The sequence below is a fragment of the Rhodnius prolixus genome, unplaced genomic scaffold, assembly GCF_049639745.1.
Source record: "Rhodnius prolixus isolate KJV_2025 unplaced genomic scaffold, Rpr scaffold_5, whole genome shotgun sequence".
Classification (NCBI taxonomy): domain Eukaryota; kingdom Metazoa; phylum Arthropoda; class Insecta; order Hemiptera; family Reduviidae; genus Rhodnius; species Rhodnius prolixus.
Window position 1 is genome coordinate 28,975,087 of NW_027411624.1, and position 26,524 is coordinate 29,001,610.

At 36.1% G+C, this 26,524-nt stretch overlaps 1 protein-coding gene across 5 annotated transcripts in view; it reads left to right on the top strand.

The window, feature by feature from the left end:
* The window catches only part of LOC141458656 (uncharacterized), a 567,253-nt gene that overhangs the window by 114,055 nt on the left and 426,674 nt on the right, over positions 1-26,524 (top strand). For all 5 annotated transcript variants that reach the window (XM_074136929.1, XM_074136930.1, XM_074136928.1 and 2 more), the window contains one exon: positions 23,763-23,806. The gene's annotated coding sequence lies outside the window, so the exon portion shown is untranslated. The remainder of the gene's footprint in view (positions 1-23,762; positions 23,807-26,524) is intronic.

Consider the following 26,524-nt stretch of genomic DNA (forward strand, 5'->3'; position numbering starts at 1 on the left):
TCAAAGACCTTGCGGAAACTCGCCCTTTTCTTCAAAGAACTTGCGGTAACTCGTCCTTTTCGTCAAAGATCTTGCGGAAAAGCTTCCTTTTCGTCAAAGACCTTGCGGAAACTCGTCCTTTTCGTCAAAGACCTTGCGGAAACTCGCCCTTTTCGTCAAAGATCTTGCGGAAAAGCTTCCTTTTCGTCAAAGACCTTGCGGAAACTCTTTTCTTAAAATGTCATTCCTATACAACAGCTCATCCTAACCCTCTAATCGAATACCTATCTTCTTCTGCAATACGAGGTAATCCTCTAAGGAGATTGAAGAGAAGATGGCCCCGCGATCTACTCTCATCATAAGAGCAGACTAATATAATGTCCACGATAATGGAGCGACACCACTGGGTGCCTTCTCCTATCCATATTCCTGATAATGTTTTATCTTATATCACATTTGCTTGTTGCAACAGTTGTTGCAGTTCTAAATTTCCATAAAAGATTTAAAACAAAAAAAATGGTTGATTCATACTCAGAGAATGAAATTTGAATCTCTCACATCTCTAAATTTAGTGCACATGTTTTACCATATATTTATCGATCACAGTAAAATAAAATTTCATTTATCTCCTATAATAAAAATAGCATGTAAATATTTACATAGGAATGTACGTATGGCCAGTGTTTTTTAGTGTGTTATGGTGTTGCTAGGTGAAAAATCAATAGCTGCATTACGTCGCTGGCCTTAGGGTTGGTTTATTTTCACGGGAAGTTATTTTCCAGTTTTCATTTAGTAGTTTTTCCTGTTTATATTCCGGAAAATTTAGTATAAGTCGAAATTTAATAAAAGAAAAATTAGATACTTTTGAATTAATAGCAAAAAAAAAAGCGCACGAAAAAGCTTAATTTTGGAAAACATAACTTTGATAATTTTTTTCTCTTTTCCTAATTCAGTTAAAATTTCAGTTAAGTATAAGTAAATACAGGTCTAACCAAAACAGTATTTTGTTGGCAACACTCGGTGAGGAGCTGTAGATTTAGGAGTGGAAACAGTTGCACTATTAGGCCCTTTATCTTTCGTACTATTGCATTAATGGGGGTTGTGCATGTCTGTCTGATGCAGGGGTGGCCAACTTTCCATTTGTCACAGTTTACTTATTAAAATCTTGACATTTAACCAGTTAAGCGTGGAATTTATTTATAAAAACCACTCAGTGTGTGGAATTAAAATCAGACGTCGAACGCAGCAGGGCAAAACAACCAAAAGTTTACAACGTCGTAATAGTCACTGCAAGCGACTTTTTCTGCAATCTCTGGGGGGCTTGAGATTACAGAGCATTCTGTGCTCATTCAAAATCTTGCACCGCTTCACGTATGCATTGCTTTAGTTAACTAGGGGACGCAAGAGCTTTTACAAGGAAGAAAAGAGCTTTGAATTCTGTGCAAAATGAAATGATGCTCGTACTGAGGTCTGAACCTCCATTTAAGGTAAAAACGGCATTGCACAAGGGTTGAGAGCTTCTATTTGAGTGCGTAATTCCCCGATCTCTAATGCGGAGACCAAACATGTATCAACCACTTATCATTTGGCTGGCTCCCTCCACCCCCTCCGTATAAAATACTTGGCAGTTCTATTGGTAAGATAAAGGAAACATCCCACCAACATTCTTATTGTATTTTATTAAAATTGCGAGTTTTTATAGTTAATGGCGATTTTATATTTTTCACAACGAGTGTACACGTCGAACGCACTTAACAGGTTAATAAGTACATATGTTACTCGTACAAACTTGTAATAAGTGTTGTTGGAGGCAAGGGTATTAAATCAACATAATATCTTAATAATAATATTTATTAATAGAGAAGTAACTATAGGAATTTCATTCTATATACTAACCAATTCTCTTAATCGAGCTATCGAGCTCAACGACTGTTGTTTGTTTCTGTGAGCCATGACTACGTTATGGGTGCTCGTTGAGTTTGACTCCTATCGGCTCTGATCGACCAAGAATCGCTTTGGGATCGACAATACCTGGTCTAGTGAAACGGAAATTTTGATTGTAAACACAGTACAGAAAATTTGCTAGATCGTGATGCGTTTTCTTGTCTAGATTTAAACAAATAATTTAGCAATGATGTAGTTAATTGTGGTTATAAAGTAACTACAGTGAAAGTATGTCCGCGTAATCATTTTCTATCAACTTATACTTTATCTTTACTTCTTTCTATTCCATAACAGCCAATATCCCTGTATATATTTTTTTTTTTTTAACAAAAAGCAATCACAAAAAAGCAGTTATCCCAATTTTTCTATCCCGTTTTATAAAAAGCAAAATGGAAATATCATTCACTTAGTAAATCCATCCAAAGGCTTTTGTGTTTGGACTCTTCTTTTTGTTGGAATGATAGAGGGTGTCGCTGGTAAAAGACACGTTTTAGTATGGTGATTTATATTGTGTACTCCCAGCATCTTAGCCGCATAAACCTAGAAGATGGAAGGTAACAGTAAAGAAAGGAGAATATAACAGTTACTTAGTATTTTAAAGATCATCTTTCTTAGAATGTGTCTCAGAATTTTCTGGGTTTAATAATCCATTAGCATCTTTCAGAAGGAGGCTTAAATTTTGTTTTTACTAGGCCTTGCTAGTTTTCTTAATTATTCTACAGAAAACAAAACTAGCGTGAACTTTTTCACACGGTTTTACTGCCAAATTCTTCAGGTTGGTAGAAGTGTAACGTTTCAAGGTTGGTAGAAGTGTAACGCTTTTCCTGTTAAAAATGTAGCCCATTTCGCAGAACTGGATAGTATCGCTGATTTTTTTTCCGTCGTAGCACTCATATCGCTGTCCGCTCTTAGTCTTTCATCCATATTTCAGTGATTGATCCGGAATCTAGACAAATCTATCTATTGATCTGATGCGTTTAGTGCGTCTTACGAAGGACAAAAAATGGGCCTTTATGTTCATCAAAGAGCCAAAGAGGCTAATTGAACGATCCGTTCATATTTTAGTAACTGAGTAAAATTGAAATAATTGCAGAGATTTAGAGACAATCATTAAATTGGAAATCAAAGTATTTAGCTTTACGTTTATTATATAATATAAACTGATATTAGCGATAATTTCCTTTTGGTTCTAACGACTTTGATCATTTAAACGACCTCCTAACGATGCTTGCATCTATCTGTTCCTCTTGCTAGGGCCTCCTTTAACTAATCATTCTTCATTTAGGTATCCGACAACTTTTAGTGTTGTTTAATTTGTTTTGTTTTTTTAATAATTATAATAATATGTTTGCCTTGGCCCTCTTTAAGTCTTTGCTAGCGGCAGAACCTTTGCTATTAATCGAATCATCGTAATTGCATTTTAACAAAAAAACACGAGTGGAGTAATTTTATCTCCTTTTACTTCAAGGGGAGGTGATGCCCCTATCTACTTCGAATAAATTCCAATCCCATTTGCGGACAAACTACGATATCTGGTAATCCAATAGGATTCTCACGCGGAAGTCCCGGGTTCGAATCCAGCTGCTGGCGCTTAGATTTTTTTTCTCTTCCTAGGAGCTTCTTATAGTTAACTGTCCGGTGATGGACAATGTTGTATGTATCGAGAGAACACTGTCAGGAGGCCGGCAGTGCACTAAAAAAAAGGCTCCTGGCTCCAATAACCTCAATGTTGTTGGCGCGTTTTAAATCATTAAAAAATATAATAATAATGCATTATTTCATAATAAAATAATAGATACTCTTAATAATAAAATAATAGATACAAAAAGTATTTCTTGACATTCTACGACATGGATCTGGGTTAATATCTAGACGGTCAACTCACGAGGAATCCGCTTACCACACTTAAACGACAAGACATGACTAGATGCTCCAAACAAACACTGCAAAACAGAAGACTGTTCTACTTGACCATTATTGAACCTATCTGGACTTACGGAGCTGAACAATGTGGTTCAAATTAGCCTTCCGATTCCGCTTGTATCCAGTCATCTCAATCCAAAAAAATTCTCTGTCTTATCATCCATAATGGCCTCAATATCCAATTTTATTACCACTCTAGCCTTCTCTCCCATGCTAATCCTCTAGTATTCTCATTATTATCTACCATTCTTCCTGAGAACCTTAGGGTACGTACACAACGGAGCTGTGAGCATAGATGATAGCAGAGATGATAGGAGTGATGCATCAGCACTTAAAGAAGAACATAGTACATTCTTATGTGAGCGTGCGCAACGAAGCTGCGACTAGTGTCTCATACTCGCTGCTATAAACGAGCATAGATGATAGAATTGAATATTTCATTTTTCTGCCAGCTGAACTCCAATATCGGAGCTTCAAATTTGACTGCTGTTCAAAGTACCATTGCTTTTCAAGACATTTGGTGATAACCGGCGTAATCTTTGGTTATTATTTTATTATTTACTTTTAAACAATATTTTGTTTTTTAAATCGTGCTTACATTTATTTTTATGTGTATTTATTTGTTTTTTCTCAATAAAACCATTACCTAAGAGTAATCACTAGTTTTTCTTCTATGGTTACAGGATTTCCATGACAATTTTTCCGTTTTCTTAATTTTGACCTTATTTTTTCTAAAATATAGTCGAATGTAGGTGGACCCATCCTCACATATTCGATCCGGATAATTTCTAAGTTCCTTATATAAATGGTGAAATTCACCCAAAGTACTTCGTTTTTATTTATGGGATATAGATGATATTTTCTAAAGCGTTTTTTCTTTAAAATATACCTTTTTGTTGCTGCTGAACATAAAAACTCTTCTTCACTACTCGGGCATGTTGCATGTATCACAGCTCTGTTGTGCACACTAATCAGCGATTATATTTTACTCTATCAGTTATCATCTCTGCTATCATCTATACTCACAGCTCCGTTGTGAACGTACCCTTAGGCGTCACTTGAAGCGACCAAAGATGCCATCTCATACAATTACATCTTCTAATTCTAGTTACGGAAGCCTTCAAAGGGGAGAGTACTTCATCAAGTATCAGTCTCATGTTAGTTATTTCTATCTCTGCGATCTACTTTACGTGTTGTACACACTTTAAATAAATAAGAAATAAATAAATGAATAAAATATAAATGCGACAGTGATGTGTAGGGAACGGATTCGTATGTATTTACATATTTTTTTCTAGGCAATTTACAGACGTTTTTCATCTAGAAGTATTCATACTGACACTTTTTAAGCCGTTTGAGTCTACTTTTATTTCACATATTTCCACATATTTGGATGTTATCGCATATTTATACATATTTGATTAAAATAAATAAATATTTCTACATATTTAATCAAAATATGTACATATTTTTTCATATTTTTCATTTTGGGCATATTTTCATAATTGGGAGGTGGTTGACAGGAACTGTGAACCACAGACTGTAGGGCTGTGAATCACAGTGGGTACAATGGTTATTGTAATTTACACAGAATGCTGCTAATTTGTTTCTCTCTGATGCTGCCCCCAACATGGTCAAGGCTGGGCAATCTATTCAGGTATTTTATCCTAAGATAATTCATGTGACGTGTATTGCTCATGCCTTGCATCGAGTAGCAAAAACTGTCCGATCTTTGTTCAGTGACGTAGATTCCTTAATCTCCTCGGTTAAAAAAGTGTTCTTAAAAGCACCAAGTCGCATTAAAATGCTAAAAGATCTCTATCCAGACTTATGCCTTCCACCAGAACCAATATTGACAAGATGGGGTACTTGGCTGGAAGCAGCTCAGTATTACTATGAAAACTACAATAAAATCAAGAATGTCCTTTCACATCTCGAAGACGAAGCAGTAGCGATAAATACAGCCAAGTCTTTATTCGAGAAACCTAATTTAAGGAACGACCTTGCATTCATTTCTGACAATTGCGTATTTCTTGCACAAGCCATTACCCAACTTGAGTCCCAAAATGTTCGACTGACAGAAAACGTGTCCAACGTTAAAAATGTCATCGAAAAGGTGGAAGGAATACCTGGGAGTAAGGGAGATCTGATCAGATCAAAACTGGTAGAAGTACTGAGCAAGAACAAAGGATGGGAGACCATCTGCCAGATTTCTGATATTATCAGTGGAACAGAAGTCACCTCAGAACGTCGTGTACCCTTTACAACCAACGAGATAACTTCTTTCAGCAAGGCACCTATAACATCTGTAGATGTTGAACGATCTTTTAGTCGTTACAAGTCCATCTTACGCCCAGATCGTCGTCACTTTAGGTTCCAACATTTGAAATTTCATGTGGTTGCAAACAATTTCGAAGAGTGAAGTTTTCAAAATTGAAAATTTAACACATCTTTTTATAAATAGTAAAAATGTTCTTTGCTGTATAAATCATTATAACTTCCTAAAAAAAAATGTCCATTTTACTTAAATATTCCAGAAAATATTTTAAGAAAATCACATATTTTCCACATAATTGACGAAAATAAATGCATATTTTAATTAAATATTTGGCATTTTTAAATACATAAAAATCCGTTTCTTAGTGATGTGTGTATGGCAGAAATTTAGAGGAAGTATAATTCTATACTCTACATTGATGTGATCAAGTGACCACTGAGTTAATCACTTCCTATATGTTTTAAAAGTTTGGTTAGGACCGCAGTGCCTGGATAATATCGTTGATTTTATCATTCTTAGCATGTCCTGACAGGATTCAAACTTTCAGACGTTTGATTAATCAGTTTGGTGTTTAGTTTAAATGTCAAATTCTCTTATGAATCAATCTCTCTGATGAAAGTCTGAAATTGGTCAGGGATACATGAAGCTTGCGTACTGTTTGTTTATACTTAAAAATAACTGCTATAAATAATTTTTGGAAACATTCAAATCCACTTTTAGGTTATAACGATGAAAATGACACCTTCAACTTTCGAGAGAACATTTAAATGCTCTCGTAAATAATAATAATTATTTTGAATTATTTCATTTTAATAAATTTTCTAATGTTAATATTCATCTTGAATACGCAAAACTTCCTTGACCCTCAAGATCTATTTTGGAAAAAGTTTTGTCTATATCCTGAATCATCTTGTTCGTACAGGCTAGGTCGTCTCTTCAACAGAGATCCGGCAACGTCGGTGCCAGACAGTCCCGTTCCACGTCACACTCGCACGAACGCAACGTCATGCTAACGCACCTATCGTTCTCTCTCACTCTTTCAGTCCCTTTCTCCGTTACTTGGCATATTAAATAGTTTTTTTTAAATTTTTTTTTATTACTATTATTGTCTTTATATTTTTAATGGGCAATGAAAAATGAATGGAGTGTCTATTGAATTCATAAATTACAGAGAGTTTTGGCCACCCTGCAGTTATTGTAATTATGCACATTTGTAATAAACTTTCTTTATTTATTTTTTTTAAATTTTTTTATCGTCCCGTTTAATAACAATAAAAGAACGCTGTTTTTATTCGTTCAAAAATTAACTATAATTACGCTTGAGTGATACTAAATTTTGATTACAAAAAATCGTTGCTGATAAAATCTGATTACATTTATTAGAAAATCATTACTTTAGGCGTAGCAAATGATTAGTTACTGCCAATAACTTCATAAAGATTGTTCAAGGTTGAGTAAGTCATGATTTAACCTTAAGGTGCCGCCGCCATTGCCCAAATGTAGGCCCATTGTTTTCATCTATTTTTCATGGAATGTTTAATTTGTTCGTTCCTTTTAGTCATTCAAAATAAAAAAAGTGAAGGTCACCACATTTATCGTTTTGAATTGTAGTCATTTATTTTTAAATAGGTGTGCAGTACAGCGCCGTGAATATAAATAGAGTCAGTACGCTAACAAGGGTTTTTTAAATTTCATTTTATTTTGTTTAAAGGACAGACAAAACTTTATTTGTTGAATAAAAGTTCTGGAGCAGGGATTGCCATGAGATTCATTCAAGAAAAACAAGAAGCTTACTGTCTTTCTTCCCTGTAGTACTCTTGGTATAATAGATTCAAAGGTCCGTAGGGTGGGAATTTGTGAATGAATGAGACAAAATGAAAAACAAGAAATTGACCTAGATCGTGAATGAATCGATTATTGAAGCTATTATGATATATGAAATGGTGGGTATCTCAGTATAAAGTTTCTGGTCACCCCCTTACCGTTATTAACGATTATGAACACTAATCGCGAAGGATCTCAGCTTCTAATTGCTCTAATCCCAATCTGTGACAAAAATTCACGTCAAAATTCCGTGTGGTTGTCCCGTCTCAATGTGATTTCTATGAATATCACTTGCTTAGATCCTTCTTTAATATCTGGCTAGTGCCACATACCCTGTATCTGGATTTCAGGAAGGTAGGATACCTACCTACCCCGTGGCGCTACGGCCCTACAAGAACCTGGGCCTCCTCAACTATTTTTTTTGCCATTCGGCTTTGTCATAGGCGTACCTCCGCCATCTTCTAACACCCATCCCTCTCAAAACTCCCCTCCACACCATCTAACCATCTTATATGAGGCCTCGACTCTGCTAAGGCTTCCTCCTGGCTTTCCCCTCCATAAGTTTCCTTGGAATCCTATTTTCTGGCACATTCTTTCGACATGTCCAAGCCACCTAAACTGGTTCTCTTTCTTACAAAAGATACCAGTTCTGGGTTCCCCCGAAACTCTGCCGAAGTTCTTCATTTTTTTTCTTCTAATTCTCCAGCGCCCATTTTTGCAGACAGGCCCAAGTACTTTTCTTTCCCATATATTGAGAAGTTTTCTCGGTAGCTTTTGTATGTACCCAACTTTCTCAACCATACGTAACCACTGGCTGAATGATTGTTTTGTATATAAGGGCCTTGGCTCTGCTTACTTGTCAAACTCCAGAATTTGAACGTCTTCTGGAAAGCGAAGAAACATCTGTTGTCTGCTGCCACTTGTGCTTTTATTTCTTCTGAAGTTTCGTTTTTCTTCAGTGACGAGTGCTCCCAGATATTTAAACTGGCATGCGGATTTAAACACATGATTTCCAAGGTTAACGCTGGATTCCACCCGACCTGGTCTCCTAGAGGTTTTTAAATAAAAAGTCTAAAACGAAGGTAGGATACTGTGCTAAATAATGATACCCGGAAGCGCACCCAATCATCACTTCCTATTCATATTATTCAGAGCCCAGCCATACAAGATTACCATGTCATGTCCGTCACCAGAACCCATAAATGTTTTTCTTTCCAGATCCAACATGTATTCTCGCAGTGTCATGTTTAACACCTTTTATCCTTTTACAAAGCTCTTAGCCTGACGACATCCTTTTATTTCCCTCCATTGCGTTTTCCCCATCCTCTACTTGCCAATGATTTCGACATTTCTAGGTGGGTAAGGCAGGATCAGGTGCTAGAACCCTTCCCTTGCTTTTTTCTTTGCCTTCAATCTGTGAATGATCAGGGATCTAGAAGTATCAAACTGTTCTTCCCTAAGCAAGACGGTCTTCTACATTTTCCTCCTAAGTTAGAGTCTCAGCTGGGTTTAATTAGTGCTTTTTTTGCTTCCTGACTACAAGAAATGATTGCTTATCACCATTTTAATGTCCTGGATTCTTTCTAGCGCTTAACAGCTCAATATCCATGATGTCGTCTTCTTCATACACCTGCATTCTCCATATCTCTTAACGAAACATTACGTCAACTTCGTACAATTTATCCTTGAAAACTGGTGAACTTCCTCCTCTTCCAAACCTATTTAATACCCAGGAGGATTTAGCCCACCTGTTTTTTTACCCTATCCTCTTTGCCTCAATTTATTCTAAGTGGCTTGCATAATTTATCTCACTTCTCTTACAATTAGTATTTCTAAATTTTAAGTAAATTATAATTACATCAGCAGAACTAAAAGGCAACTCCTGATAATTCTCTCATTTTTTTTTTAAATTTTATGAACAGCCTAACAATTAGGTTAATTGAGTGACAATTTAAACTCATCAAATGACTTTTTTTTTTTTTAATCATGAATTGACAAAAGTTTTATTTAATTCATTAATTAATAATTACGTTTGAAAGTTCCTGTTTTATTGGCAGCTCTTTATTTTTTTTCCCCGCCAAAATGTCACTAGAACAGGAGCTAGATAACCTTTCCAAATATAAACTTTATTTAGTATTGATCTTTCATCCAACTTTGGTCATTGGCCGCGCTTATCGGCCTTATTATTCACTCTGTTTCCGTATTCATTCGCATCCATAGCTTTCTATGATTCTTAAGGAGCCAATCAATTTTAGCACGGCTAATCGTACAAAGTTTCATCATTACTGATTGGGTGTAATTATATCAAAATTTAAGAAGATACAGTTATTAGGACCAGATTTTTATATAATTTTTGAATATTACTTTAAGCGTTACAACTTAATGATTTATTAGCCTGACTTGAATTAGATCGATCATACAGAATTAGCTTCATCAACCAAACTCTTGTACCAACTGTGGACAAAGTACGCTACCTTGGACTGTACCTAGACAAACGGTTGACATGGAATCCCCATACTAGACTGAAAAGACAAGAAACTGGAAGAGAAAGTAATTTTCAGTTACAATTTTAATAATATGCAGTACTACCAGTTCTTTCCAAAATCCTCGAAAAGCTACTACTTCTTAAAAGACTTTATCCTTTAGCGTCAGAACAAAATATGATTCCCGATCATCAATTCGGATCTCGGAGACATCACTCAACTTCTCACCAGGTGCTTCGCGTTGTAGACACTATTGCTACCTCCCTCGAGCGAAAGCAGTATTGCCCGAGTGTTTTCCTTGACGTCGCTCAGGCGTTCGACAGGGTGTGGCGCGAGGGACTACTGTTTAAGCTGAGGGAGATACTTACTACCTCATCCTCAAATCTTACCTAAAAGATCGATATTTCAGAGTCAACTGTGGAGCAGCAGACTCTGATATCCGTCTAGCTCGAGCTGGTGTTCCTCAGGGCAGTGTTCTAGGTCCTCTTCTTTACTCCTTATATACAGCAGACATACCTCAACAGCCAAACACCATCCTCTCCACCTTTGCTGACAATACTGCAATCTTATCTCCTCATTCCGATCCTCTTATCGCTACACGAACTCTTCAAACGCACATCAACCACTTCCAGGACTGGCTTATCAAATGGCGAATCAAAACTAACGTTACTAAATCAAAATATTTAGTATTTACTCTCAGACGGAAAATGCTACCTCCAATCATCTTGAACCAAACTCCTATACCAACTGTGGACAAAGTACGCTACCTTGGACTGTACCTAGACAAACGGTTGACATGGAATCCCCATACTAGACTGAAAAGACAAGAAACTAACCCAATGCTACAAAACTTCTCGCCAGGCTACTTGACAAACGATCTAAACTCACAACAAAAGACTCATACCTTCTGCGACCTATTTGGTCATACGGCATCAAAGTATGGGAATCGACTAAACGTTCCAACTTTCAATCTATAACGAACCCGAAACCCCCGTTCTACGATGATCTCGCAAAAACTTATTTTCTCCAAAATTTAAAAATATTGGCCAGTGTTACGATTGTATGTAATTGAATCGGTTATTGCAGAAACAATTCATGTGTTCATGAGTTCTTTCTGTACTAAATGAAATATTTACGCGGCCGTTAAGACTGTTTAAACTACTGCAGATGTGTTATTTCTGCACTAAAATGTGCGTTAAGGCTCAAATTATGAATTAATGTGAAAAAAAATAAAATTGCCGAAATGTCACATGTGTTGTTTCTGCAATAACCGATTCAATTGGACAATAATTATACATTTACGAGTAATTTCAAAAACGTTTTCTTAATCGTGCCTTTGGCTCGTGTCGCAATATTCTAAACTCGTAAGAAAATAATTTCTTTTCGTAATAATCACACAAATAACTATTATAAGTAACTATAGAATTACTATACCTATAAAGGGAATCGATTCCTTCAATACGAGTGAATAAATTCTCCATTAATTTTGTAATGTAAGAATTAACAATTATTAGAGATTAAAACAAAATAGAGTAGCACAACAAGTAAGCAGTAAAATAATTAGGTATTGTTTAGAAAATGGGGAGTTAGCCAAATTTAATCGCTCTGATTTAGGTGGCATGTTGTTTGTTGAATGACGTACGTCATTTTGGCCAAACTGGGGCACCTTCTAAATTTGACTTCAGTTCTATTATTAAGAATTAATCTAAAAATATCTTCGTTTTATTTTTAGATAATTGGGGGTTCTTTATTTGAAGTTGATCGAGGTAAAAAGTTTTATATCTTTTTTACCAAAATGAATTCTCTATAAAAAGGAATTGTTTAGAAGTTGCCTCTTTGTTCATTTCTGTTTTTTGCCCCTTATTTTATGCTGCTATTTCAAGTACTCGTAAAACGATTAAAACATTCTAGAATTTTGAATAGAAAGAATGCAATGATCTGAAAAGTTTTTTGAACAAATGATTGTAAATAACAGTTCAATTAATCGGACACCAACTAAATCTCTTAGTTCACTCATCCGCAGAAAATATTTACAAAATTTTGGAGATAAAAAAACGTTTTTAAGAGAAACCAAGTTCTTTATCGTAAGCTTTAAAGTGTCTTAGGTCAATATCTAAGGTCATTGGAGATTTTTTTTTCCAAAATACTGCCGGCCTTCAGGTAATTTTTTCTCTATACAGACAACACCGGTCCATCACCGGACAGAGAACTGTAAGAAGCTCCTAGTAAGAGAAAATCCAAGAGCCAGCAACTGGATTGAAATAAGGCATTTTTGCGTTGGAATCCAGTATTCGCTAACCACTCAGCTAATGCCCTTGTTATTTTTCAAGGGCATTCATATTATTAATTATTAAATATTATATAATAACTAATCGATTGTGGTCCGATCTTTGTACGAGGTTCGTTTGAAAAGTCCGTGCAAAAATAAAAACTACTTAATTTTTTGGGGTAAACCTTTTTTATTTTTCAACATAGTCTCCTTTTAGGCTTATACACTTCGTCCAACGCTGCTCTAGTTTGTTGATCCCTTCCGAATAATAGGATTTGTCCAAGTCTGAAAAATAGCCATTCGTTTCTGCAATCACCTCCTCGTTTGAATAAAATCTTTTTCCCGCCAGCCATTTCTTCATATTGGGGAACAAATAGTAGTCCGAGGGAGCCAAGTCTGGAGAATAGGGGGGATGTGAAACGAGTTGGAACCCTATTTCCATTAATTTTGCGACCACAACTGCTGAGGTGTGAGCTGGTGCGTTGTCGTGATGGAAAAGGACTTTTTTGTGGGCCAATCGTGGGCGTTTTTCTTGCAGCTCGGTTTTCAAACGGTCCAATAACGATGAATAATATGCACCTGTAATAGTTTTACCCTTTTCCAGATAGTCGATGAGGATTATTCCTTGCGAATCCCAAAAGACAGTCGCCATAATCTTTTCGGCCGAAGGAACGGTCTTCGCCTTTTTTGGCGCAGATTCCCCCTTGGTAACCCATTGTTTAGATTGTTCTTTGGTCTCAGGAGTGTAGTGATGTATCCATGTTTCATCCACAGTGACGAAACGACGCTTAAAGTCCTGCGGATTCTTCTGGAACAGCTGCAAACCGTCCTTGCAACACTTCACACGATTTCGTTTTTGGTCAAGCGTGAGCAATCGCGGCACCCATCTTGCGGATAGCTTTGTCATGTCCAAATGTTGACGCAAAATATTATGTACCCGTTTATTCGAGATGCCCACAGCACTAGCAATCTCACGCACCTTCACTCTTCTGTCATCCATCACCATATCATGGATTTTATCAATGATTTCTGGAGTAGTAACCTTAACAGGGCGTCCAGAACGTTCAGCGTCATTTGTGCCCAAATGGCCACACCGAAAATTTTGAAACCACTTATAAACTGTTCTAATCGAAGGTGCAGAGTCACCATAATGTTTATCAAGCTTCTCTTTAGTCTCCTCAGGCGTTTTGCCTTTCATAAAGTAGTGTTTAATCGACACACGAAATTCTTTTTCGTCCATTTTTTGAAAATCACTCGACTTCCTCGATTCAAACGAATGCCAAATACAAAGAAATAGACCGATCTGGCTGAAACTTGGTGTGTGTTCTTCCAAGAGATGCTACTAACTAAACATAACCTCGATACGCGCCATTGGTGCTATCTCTCTGACTTTGCACGGACTTTTCAAACGACCCTCGTACCATCTTTATTGTTAGTTCCTGAATTTAACATAGATGTTATCAAATTGACAGATATAAAATCTACGCAAACTGAATATTAAGAGAAATTACGTACACTTGTGGTATTTTTGTTTTTAATGATTTAAGGCGCGTCAACATCTAAGGTTATTGGCGCCCGGAGCTTTTTTCACTGGCCTCCGGACAGTGTTCTCTCGTTACAGACAACACTGTCAATCACCGGAGCTGTAAGAAGCTCCTAGGAAGAGAAAATCTAAGGGTTAGCAGCTGGATTCGAAGCCGGGACCTTTGCGTAGGAGTCCAGTACGCTAACCGCATAGCTAATTCCTTCCCTCTACTTATGTTATTGAAGTTAGAACAAGTGGAGAAATTGTTATGTCTCACAATGGCCTAGAATTATCGTTTTGAAAGAAATAAAAGTTAGACACTGCACTAATTACTCTCTCTTAAGATAATTGGTAAGAGAAGATACAGTAATCGTGCAGACTATCGATTTCCATTTTATACCTGAAGTAACCTTTTTTGAAGAAGGTCCCTTGAGTAAAAATAATGTCTGTCCGTCTGAATGTATCCACCATTACTCAAAAACGAAAGAATACAATGTTCAAATTTCGCTATGAAGCAAAAATTACTTTGGGTCGAAATGGTTAACCGGAAATAATAACCACTTTATTAAAAATATTTAAAAAAGGAGATTAAAGAAGAGATGGCCCCTGCGATCTACTCCCACAATAAGAGCAGTAGAGTGCATCTATTCACGTTAATGAGGTTCGCCGCTGGGTGCCTTCTATCTTCATTCACGACATTGTTATATTATATCACATTTGCTCGTTGCAACAATCGTTGCAGTTGCAAATTTCAATAAAAGATTAAAAAGAAAAAAAGGAAGTTCTTAGGGATTTTCTAGAAAATGATTCTTTTAAAGGATTTTTTTTTTTTAAAACTACTGTGGTGACTTTATATTTGTAAATCAATCAACTTTTATCATTTCCTCAGAATAGGAAATCGATCAAAGGCACTTTAATCTTCCCTCAGATGTGCTATTTACAAAAATACACAGGTACGAGGTGTGGCTATTAAATAACGAGACTGATACTGCTACAGAAGAACTAAGCATGCGCCAAATCCTAACGACCGACAGCTGTGCACGGCGTAAAGCCTTCTCTTTCGATTGTAGCGTCTCACGTGTTTATAGAGAAATCTGTCTGACCGGAACCGTCGTTTGTGTAAGAGGTGTTAGTTTCCATTTTGCCGAAAACATGATACTACACATGTTGTAGAGCAACGAATTGTCGTGAAATTTCACATGATACTTGGTAAAACTGCTACTGAAACTTATCTTTTATTAAAAAAAGTTTATGGTCATGAATGTTGTATCACGTGCGCGAGTTTTTGAGTGGTTCCAAGATGGGCGAGAAGACTTCGGAGATGATGAACGCCCGGGTGGCCCTTCCATGTCCAAAACGGATGAAAATATCGATTATAATTAATCAACAATACTGCCGTGAGGTGCTTGCTCAACTCCGTGAAAGAGTAAGGAAAAAAACGACCCGATTTGTGGAAGAACAAGTCATGGGACAACGCGCCAGCTCACACTGCATTGTCTGTCAAGACGTTTCTAGCCAAGTACAACATCCCAGTTTTAGGCTATCCGCCTCATCCGCCTGACCTGGCCCCATGTGACTTTTATCTGTTCCCTAAAGTCAAATCTGCATTAAAAGGAACCTGATTTCAGTCCGTTGAAGCTGTGAAAGAAAAAGCGGCACGCGTCATGCAGGAGCTCACAGAAAAAGACTTCCAGCACGGTTTCGAACAATGGTAAATTCGCATGGAGCGTTGTAGGGATAGAGGAGGGGTGTATATTGAAGGTGATAATAACTAAATATGTTTAAATTTAAAATAAAATGTTTTACAGCAATAGTCTCGTTATTTAATAGCCACACCTCGTATTTTACCATCTTGCCCAGCTGCTGAGATAGTTTTAGAAAAAATGGGACCAAGTTCTGTGATAATTATGCCAATTAATTAATATTAAATTAATTCTGTTAATCGAATTAAAAGTTTGACCCAAATTTCGCGTTGTATTGATTTTTAATATCTGACGATATATTATGTATTTAAATTAACAGAGAAATAAAAGGAGATCAAACTGTATTGACGGAAATAATGCCATTTTGTACTTTAAATTGCCTCGATTTTTTTTTTTTTTAGCTGTGTGATACCTAGTGCATACTGAAGCGTAAAAAAGTACAAGGAAAATGTACAGGGAAAAGCTCTCCATTTCCTTAAATTTAGGCAAGAAATTTTCCTTGTTTGCGATGTTTTTGCTAGAAGTTTCCTTAACAAAGTAACCGTTGCCATTCCTCTTGGAAATATCACTTTAGAAGTTTTCTTTTTTACTTTTAGTTAGCAACAGCGAACATTATTAAAGTTATGTTTCTGGACTTTAGAATCATCTCAGTCAGTTTATATTTTATAAAAATAATCTAACAACGCTTTTTTTACTTCTGTAAACTAAGTAACCACTATCTTAGTTACAGGGTCTTGAGTTGTAAAAACCCAGGTTCTTTATACCAGTAAAGTAAAGTAATCACCTATTTTTTCAGGCGGGGCTTAACGTCCAACTACCAATTAGGTGTCGTGGACGGAGGCGACTAGCAAACATACTTTACTGTAAATTTCTTTTATTAACCATTAAATAAAATCCAAGACCTAAGACAGGGAATCGAACCCAGTACCATAATACATATTAGCTTCGCAGGTCTCGCCTCTAACCGCTCGGCTACCGTGGCGCCCAGGGCTAACAGTATAAAGGTGGATAGTTTGTAACACTGATTTGAACTTACTCAAAAACACTCTCGTAAGTCTCGCAAATTGAATAATTAACATAATTTAAGTAAACAAGAAGTGGCTAGAATTGCTGGCATGACTTGGACTATTTTAGGGTAGCTGGTTAGTTGGGCACTCGGTGTTCTTCTTTAAGACTTGTGATGATTCTTCTACTGGGTGAATCTTCGAGCTTTCTTCCTGTTTCTTTATTAAATTCGAGGGACTTACATTATCTATAGTGACTCTTCGCTTATATTTATCCTGCTGAAAATTTACTCTTGAAGCGCACCTTATACAATAGCGACCACTTCCTTTTGGCGTATAGAAAATGGATGAGTACTGCCTGACTTGTCCAGCAAGTACGTACTGTACAGACGCCACGGTAGCCGAGCGGTTAGAGGCGAGATCTGTAAAGTTAATAAGTATTTGGTACTGGGTTCGATTCCCGGTCTTAGGCCTTGTATTTTATTTAATGGTTAATATGAGAAATTTACAGTAATGTATGTTTGCTAGTCGCCTCCGATCACGACACCTAATTGGTAGTTGGACGTTAAGCCCCGCGTGAAAAAATAGGCAATTACTTTACTTTACTTTTACACAGAATTTGGTTACCCGTAACCATGGACTTTACATTAAGTAGGATTCTTTTCAAGCAGGTTTTACGCCCTCTACAACTACTGATTAGGTCTAACAGACGGATGCGACTAGGAATCTTATTTAACTATAAATTCTTTTTATTAACCATTAAATAAAATCCAAAGGCCTAGGGTGCGGGAATCGAACCCAGTACCATCAATACACCTTAACTCGGCGGGCCTCGCTTCTAACCGCTCGGCTATCGTGATTTAAATTGTACTGCTGAACATATGTTCACTAGACTAATTTCTAGAAGCAAATCTTTTCAGTTAAGTTGTTGAAATTCTCTTCTAATTCGGAAAATTTGTGACATATTTAATTATTATTACTTTTGAAGTAATCTGTCGCCTGCTCTCATAGAGATACCTCTAATCGTATTTTCTGGAAATATGATTCCAGTAAAAGTTGTAGACTTATGCATTTTCTATTCATTACATAGTTTAAATAAAATCGCAGGAGCCGATTGCGTGAAAATTTTAAAATTTCAAGTGGTTATTTTGGGTGGAAGTGATTGGATCTAAGCTGGTTATTGAGGAAATTTCTCCAGAATTGTTTGGAAATAATTGCACAACTTCTTAAATACACCAAACATGCGAGGGTGGTAGCACACAGAATGTGTTTATGTATTTGAATATGTGTGGCTAAAGTTGGCCATGAGCCAATCCTAGCTGCACAATATAACTCACATGCTTCTGCAATAACTCGCACACTGAAGGTGGCTATTTCTTCCTTTGTTATGTTATGCTACCACTTTCATAAATTGCTGGGTGACAATCTACATTTAGTTTATTTTAAAGCCTTTCATTGGTCTCCTTTCTGCTTAAACCTCTTTTTTTTATAGCTTCCTTACTGGTTTTACTTACTTTATTATCTTCTTTTTTTAATTTAAGGTGCGTCATCTTACGAGGTAGGTCATTGGCATCCGGAGCCTTTTCCAATGCATTGACGGCCGCCAGTCATTGCACTTGTATTACAGATAACTCTTGTCTATAACCGGACAGTACAGGATAAATCTCCTAGGAAGAGAAAATCTAAAAGCTGACAGTTGGATTGAACCCTTAATCTTCGTGTGACTAAGTCGAAGGCAGGTTACATCTATAAAATACATAATTCCTCCCACATTTAGTCAGCAAGTCTAGTGCGAAGACGGCAACATAAGTGAAGTCAAAATCCCTACACCAAACTGATTAATGCACCTCTGATTATAGATAAAAGTCAGAAACCGGTCAGGGTTGCAATTAATGTACCTCTGATTATAGATGAAAGTCTGAATCCGCTCAGGGATACAATTAATGTACCTCTGATTATAGATGAAAGTCTGAAACCGATTAGGGATACAATTAATGTACCTCTGATTATAGATGAAAGTCTGAAACCGGTCCGGGATACAATTAACACGCTACGACGGATAAAATCAAAAATATTACCCAACTCTGCAGACCTAACCAAATTTTCTGAGGACTTCTAAGGCGAATCAATCCCATTTTCCTTTCCGTTGAAAATTCCAATTTCAATATATTGACTCGTAACAACATTTCTTACACCAGGAAGTAAAAATATTATGCAAATTTTTTGGCAACTTTTTTTAAATATATAAATCCGATCGTTGTCTAGAATTGTACAGCTGTAGAATATTTATTGCTGTTCTCAGAATGTCCTGGGGATATCCCCTTGGGTAAAGTGTAACTCTGAAGAAATTTATTATTGGATTGGAGTGGAGTAAGTAGAGTGGAGTTAGCAAATGGTTACTTTAAAGCTAAGCTATAGCTGTATATGTACATCAGTTTATCTGCACGAATTGACTAGAGATGTTAGTACTCTGGTACCTGGGTGCTGTACATCTGGGTTTCAGCTTGGGACTAATAAGTCAATTCTTCAAGGTCATGGAAAATGATCTTGTGTGAACATTTTCACAATTTTGTTTAACTAAATTTTCACTGTGTGAAATTCCAACATATCTTTTAAACTACTTATTTAATTCTTTTTTTATACTGTTCGTGAAATCTATTTCAGCGAGTGTTCTTGCTCTGGGGTCCATGGACCTCTTGGGGGAGACTCCGATTCGTAAAGTTCCGTGATCTTACGTCCTGAAAACAGGACATGCACAAACTTGTGGGTGGTTGTTAGTGTATAGATATAAGATGACAAATATAATTAATAATTTTGGCGATATTATTCGAAAAAGAGGGTAGGAGATGGGCTGGTTACAAAGCTAATAAGGTTACTCATCTTTCAGTTCTTTTTTTTTTTGTGCCACCCTGTTAGTATTTACAGTCCACCTTCAAGTTTCCATCAAGAAAGTTCCCCCTTAGTTATCTCTACTCGAAGAACCCCTATGGCGCAACTACAATGCACTGGGGGTGACTTCGCCAGGCCTTGTTTATAAACACACGTTCACATATGTACAGGGGTTGTTATATATAGAGTCCATTGACCTTAAAACTGCACTTCCCCTTACTTCTTTATTGTTTACTAAATCGATTTAATGTATTATATATTATCTACATAGAATTATATCGATACATGCTTTAGTGACTCGTGTAAAGCCGTTTTTACCTCACTTTTATTTTTTTTCTTTGAATACGGATATCTGGTATTCGAAATTCAATTTCGACCAAAAAAATTATTGATTAAAGAGTTTAGGCCACTTCTTCAGAGTACTTGGCATCCCTGCGGGTATCCCAGCCTAACAACATGAACCTGAGCCACATATAATGTTACACCCCCAATACATTTACACAGTACCCATAGGGGGTATAGTCATCTGTACAAGGTAGGGGCTTATTTAGCTCGGTACTGTTGTGCAGATTGTGTCAGGATGAGGAGGAAACGGCCTATCACTGGTTGTTCGATTACGTTCTAATCAAGCGGTTGCACTAAGAAACCTTTGGAACTTTAAGCCCAAAGGAGATAGTAGCGCAAAAAGAACTAGTAGTGAAAGTCCTCAACCTCCTCAATAGGGTTGGTTTCGTCTACTAGATTCAAAGACGGAGGCCACAATAAGCCTCTTGTGGCTGCGGTGCCGTAGGGCATAGGTCCCACCCGGATAATCTAATCTTTTTTTTTGTTTTCTTTTTTTGGCATTGGCTTTTGCCATACAGCCAGCATCGTCTAGGTGCTCATCACTAGAATATCACTCACTCTCCATTCTTACTTATAAATACATTCATCCCTCTACTACATACAACTATTTACATAAACTACAGCTAATGGATGGATCAGTACTCTATATTCCTGCCATCCTTATAGCTTAACCGAAATTAAAATCACGTAACCCTTCTGTAATTATTTTCTTCCATTCATTTTAATCGACTATAACTTTTAAATACGTACACTCATATTTCTTTGCTGGCTCTGCTACAGAAGAACTTATGACTTCGTAGCGAAATGGTGCATCTAAATATCTGTATAAGTCGTCAAACATTCGTTTCCTTTCTATCACATAACATGGACATATCATTATTATATGGTTGAAATCCTCCTCCTCAATGCAATCTACGCAAAGAGGAGAGGACCTTTTGTTGATCCTGTAAAGATTCGATCCACACACCGCGTGGTTCGCTCTCAGCCTGCTTATTGTCATAACAACCCATTTATTAGTGACAGTTCCCTTAAACCATGGCTGTCTAGGTAACTGATCTGCCATAGTTTTATAGAATCTATTACCATTACTGTAATCTGTCTGCCATTTTTGTAGTGCTGCTTTTGCACACTTGATATCGGTGTGTGGTAATTTATAATTAGCCCACTATTGGTGGCTTCCTTTGCAAGTTTATCAACAATTTCATTTTCTTTTATACCACAAATCTAATCTTAATCTTAGGCCATCATTAGCATTAAAAATTAGAGTATTTTTCAACTTTTTTGTTGACTGATTATTCATTAATCCAAAAAACGGGCAGATTATTGCCAGTATCAGTAATAATCTTTTTATTTATATTTTTGCCGGACTTTTGACCAAGGGAATTGGTCATCTTTAGGGCATATACTTATCAATAATTTTACTAATGTTAGCGCTGAAGGTGACCTAGTCCTATTAACTTAAGCGCGAGCGTAAATAACAATAACTAGTGTTCACTGTAATACAAACAATTGGCTAAATGGACGACAAATAGCTTAACGAACGTTAATACTTTGAACAGAAATGAGGCTTAGCAATGGTTTGATGCCCTTAAATACACTAATGCTTGGGCAGCTTGTATTGTTCTGAATCTACCTGGCTTTTACCCATTTAAATCTTTCACAGATCCACTTTCTTTTTTTTTTTTTAGCTTTAGAATCTCTTAATCGGATGACAGTAGTACCGGATTAGCTCTTCTTCTTCTTGTTGCGTAATTAAAATTCACATTCCTTGAGTTTTCGGTACCGCAATTTTCAAATTTTCTATTAATAGAATTTTATTATACGTTAGAAAATATGAAACACCATAAAAGCTTATAAATAATTTTATTAGATTCAAAATTACGCGAGCCCAAAAGATTACAGTGCTTAAGGGATTTATGAAATTGAGTAAATAGCCTTAAGCACCTATCCACCTATTAATATGCATTTATGTATGAGATGTGCAGTAAATGCTCCTCATCCTGTACTACAAGTTAATTTTGTTCGTTATGTAACCTAATATCAGTGCACTTGACATGTTATTTACAAAGTACGCAGATCTTCTAACAAAATTAAATCTTTATTACGAACGCTAAAATTCCTTATTTACTAAAACATTATTGCATAAAAATATCTGTTGTTAAAACATAAACGACTTTACTACAATTTTAGTGTTGTTAACTTATAGTAAACCTTTTAACAGATCTCAATGTGTCCAGAAAAAATTGTTTAAATATATATTTTTGACGTGAATACGTCTTTAAATTTGAATCATATGGTGGTAGTCCAAAAAATCTAATGATAACAAAATCGGGGGATACAGTTTGGCATTATAGTTTCGAAAATATTATCAAAAATATATAATGTCGGCCTTTACGCGTCGAAAAGCCAAAACCAAATACAGAGATCGTATACGGTTGGAAAGGGCTTCTCAAGAACAATCGAATGGTAAAAGTCGCAAAGCCGGTGTAGTCCGCCATATATCGCAACATCAATAGCTTCACTGATTTTAATAGAGTTAACATTGACATTTCGGAAATTTATTTGGAAATGAAAGACGCAAAAGCTGGTAATGTCTGTCTAGTAAACGAAAAAGGCCAATGGCATCTTCAAATTCGTACTCGGGTATGTGTATATCCATCCGGGCACAGCGTTAGCAGAAATTAAACTTTATATGTTACGATCGTTGTTAAAATATTCCAAAAACATCTCTAAAATTATACCCGATTACGAGCCTGATCTTACTACACCAATTTATGATAGTTGGAGACTTTAATGTTGATGTCTCATAAAACCACTCATTGCCCGCTTATTGAAACTTCTCCAACTACGTTAGGTAATGCCTATATTGATTTAACGTTTACCAGAAATCTCGATGAATCTTGTATGCCATTTGTGTCGTACTTTTCGTATAACAGACCTATAATTAATAAAGTTATATTGTAACACAGTAATTATTTGTTTCCTTGATTTCATCCTAAATACATAAATAAAAATATTTTATATAAAAAATATAACCCGTTACGTAAACGTACAACACACGGCCGTGTCATGACAGCCACAGTAGAGCTTTTATTTAATATAAATATGGATTTTTAGAGAAAATTTAGAAGACTTTTTTGAAAAATAAAATCTCAAAAACATGATAAAAACCATTGGAATAACGACGTACTTCCTGCAGTTTTGGAATTTGCATCCTTTATACCTTAAAACAACACACGCACACATAAGTAGATTTTTTTGAAAATTCTCCGGAAGTCAGCTGTGCACTAAAAAATGGCTTCGAGCATCATCACTGACAGATGTTGACTAATCTTAAAAGTTGTTTTTTTTCAAAACAATTATTCTTTTGAAATGAATTATTTTGGGTATTTCATTGCATGTTCATGCACATTTAAACTGCATATAATCCTGTATCTATAATCCTATCTACGAATAAATTTCTTAATAGTATTTATTTAAATTTGTGTTCAAAATTATTGCTTATAAATTTAAAAATAAAAATGCACTTTGATTTATTTAATTTACAATTTATTGATTCAAGACATATAATGATTTTTTTTTTTTTAATTTTGCAGCCTCATCAAAATATTGAAAATCTGACCAGAAATAATAATAAAAGGTATGTGATTTAAATTATACTTACTCTATTGTCTTATTAAATAATACGAGGGTCGTTTGAAAAGTCCTTGCAAAGTCAGAGAGATAGCACCACTGGCGCGTATCGAGGTTATGTTTAGTTAGTAGCATCTCTTGGAAGAACAACACACACCAAGTTTCAGCCAGATCGGTCTATTTCTTTGTGTTTGGCATTCGTTTGAACCGAGGAAGTCGAGTGATTTTCACAAAAATGGACGAAAAAGAATTTCGTGTGTTGATTAAACACTACTTTATGAAAGGCAAAACGCCTCAGGAGAGTAAAGAGAAGCTTGATAAACATTATGGTGACTCTGCACTTTCAATTAGAACAGTTTATAAGTGGTTTCAAAATTTTCGGAGTGGCCATATGGGCACAAGTGACGCTGAACGTTCTGGACGCCCTGTTGAGGTTACTACTCCAGAAATAATTGATAAAATCCATGATATGGTGATGGATGACAGAAGAGTGAAGGTGCGTGAGATTGCTAGTGCTATGGCCATCTCGAATGAACGGGTACATAATATTTTGCATCAACATTTGGACATGACAAAGCTATCCGCAAGATGGGTGCCGCGATTGCTCACGCTTGACCAAAAACGAAATCGTGTGAAGTGTTGCAAGGACGGTTTGCAGCTGTTCCAGAAGAATCCGCAGGACTTTAAGCGTCGTTTCGTCACTGTGGATGAAACATGGATACATCACTATACTCCTGAGACCAAAGAACAATCTAAACAATGGGTTACCAAGGGGGAATCTGCGCCAAAAAAGGCGAAGACCGTTCCTTCGGCCGGAAAGATTATGGTGACTCTCTTTTGGGATTCGCAAAGAATAATCCTCATCGACTATCTGGAAAAGGGTAAAACTATTACAGGTGCATATTATTCATCGTTATTGGACCGTTTGAAAACCGAGCTGCAAGAAAAACGCGCACAATTGGCCCACAAAAAAGTCCTTTTCCATCACGACAACGCACCAGCTCACACCTCAGCAGTTGTGGTCGCAAAATTAATGGAAATAGGGTTCCAACTCGTTTCACATCCCCCCTATTCTCCAGACGTGGCTCCCTCGGACTACTATTTGTTCCCCAATATGAAGAAATGGCTGGCGGGAAAAAGATTTTATTCAAACGAGGAGGTGATTGCAGAAACGAATGGCTATTTTTCAGACTTGGACAAATCCTATTATTCGGAAGGGATCAACAAACTAGAGCAGCGTTGGACGAAGTGTATAAGCCTAAAAGGAGACTACGTTGAAAAATAAAAAAGGTTTACCCCCCAAAATTAAGTAGTTTTTATTTTTGCACGGACTTTTCAAACGACCCTCGTATGTAATTAGTTATCTGCGCTAACACTTTTAGGTTTTTATCTAAATAATTAATTTAAACTGGTGAATTGTTTGCATTGTTCCATTTTTTGTAGTTTAATTTGATCGTTGGCCGCTTCATTGTTAATATTTTTTATTATTGCTTTTCGTTATCAGTTTGATTTCTTTTCATTCCAATTTGTTGTTTAACAGTCTTATCGCTTTACTACAAAGATAACTTCAATGTTATTTTACTAAGGATATGTAATTATAATATATTATTGGGTCATTATACCAGCGAACAGTATTTAAAGAAGGAATAATATAAATTCGTTTTCAAGGCCTATTCCAAAAATTTGACATACCTCTAATGATACACGTTTCACAGAAGAACTTGAGTTGATTTTTAAAATTTTATGATTGCTCGAGGAATTATTGGTTGTTTTGCCCTTTTGCGTTCGACGTCTATACACGTCATTGTCTGATTTTAATTCCGCACACTGTAGGGTTTTTTTTTTTAAACTAAACTCCACGCTTAACTGGTTAAAGAGGTTGCATAGCAAAAAGTTTAAGTGGCGGCCTGTAATTTGACTTTAGTTTGAGCTGAGCATACACCAGACCATTTTATAAAAAAAAACTACTTCCTCGCGCTTAAGCGACCCTTAATACGGTCATTTCCATTTTTAGAACTCTGTATTGAAGTGATGTAGTTATAAATGGGCTGTTAAAGGTAATGTTTTCTTTTTTCGAAAAATATTTTGAGTCCAGTTTTTGATCGTTGTTAATTGATGATTTTTTGGGGAATATTGAGGTTTTAAAATTGACTACTGGTCCATCTAAAAGAGTTTTCTATGAATTGAACAACTTGATAAACTAACACTTGTTGTGTTCTCGTGAACACGTTTTCTTGCAAAAACAAACGTAATTGCTCATACGAAGATAAAAGAAATCCTGGAAAATAATATACCGTTTGAAAGCCCATTAAACAAGGAAACTTTTATAAAAAGTGGCCAGCAACTAGGTCTGTTAATGATCACATAAGGGCCTAATGAGTTTTCTTAAAAATTTCGATTACTTTTATTTTTCCAGCATCCGGAGGGAGATTGAGGCTGTTTGGAGAATAACTTATGCTTTGAAATGGTAGTAATTTTTAGAAAATTTATCTGTCTCTCTAACCGTGTCATCAGAATCGAATTCGGACTAAAACTTTCTGAGTAATAACATTCTTATTGCAGAAAAAGTAATGATTTTAGAAAAAAAAAATTAAATTGACGTCACTCAAGAACAGTGGAAAATATGAAGTTGGCCAATACGTCATTGAACTCCACTTTAGATGTACTACACTTCCTTACAAGATCAGTCTTAGTAAAAGAGGAACTTTTTAAAGGAATGGACAAA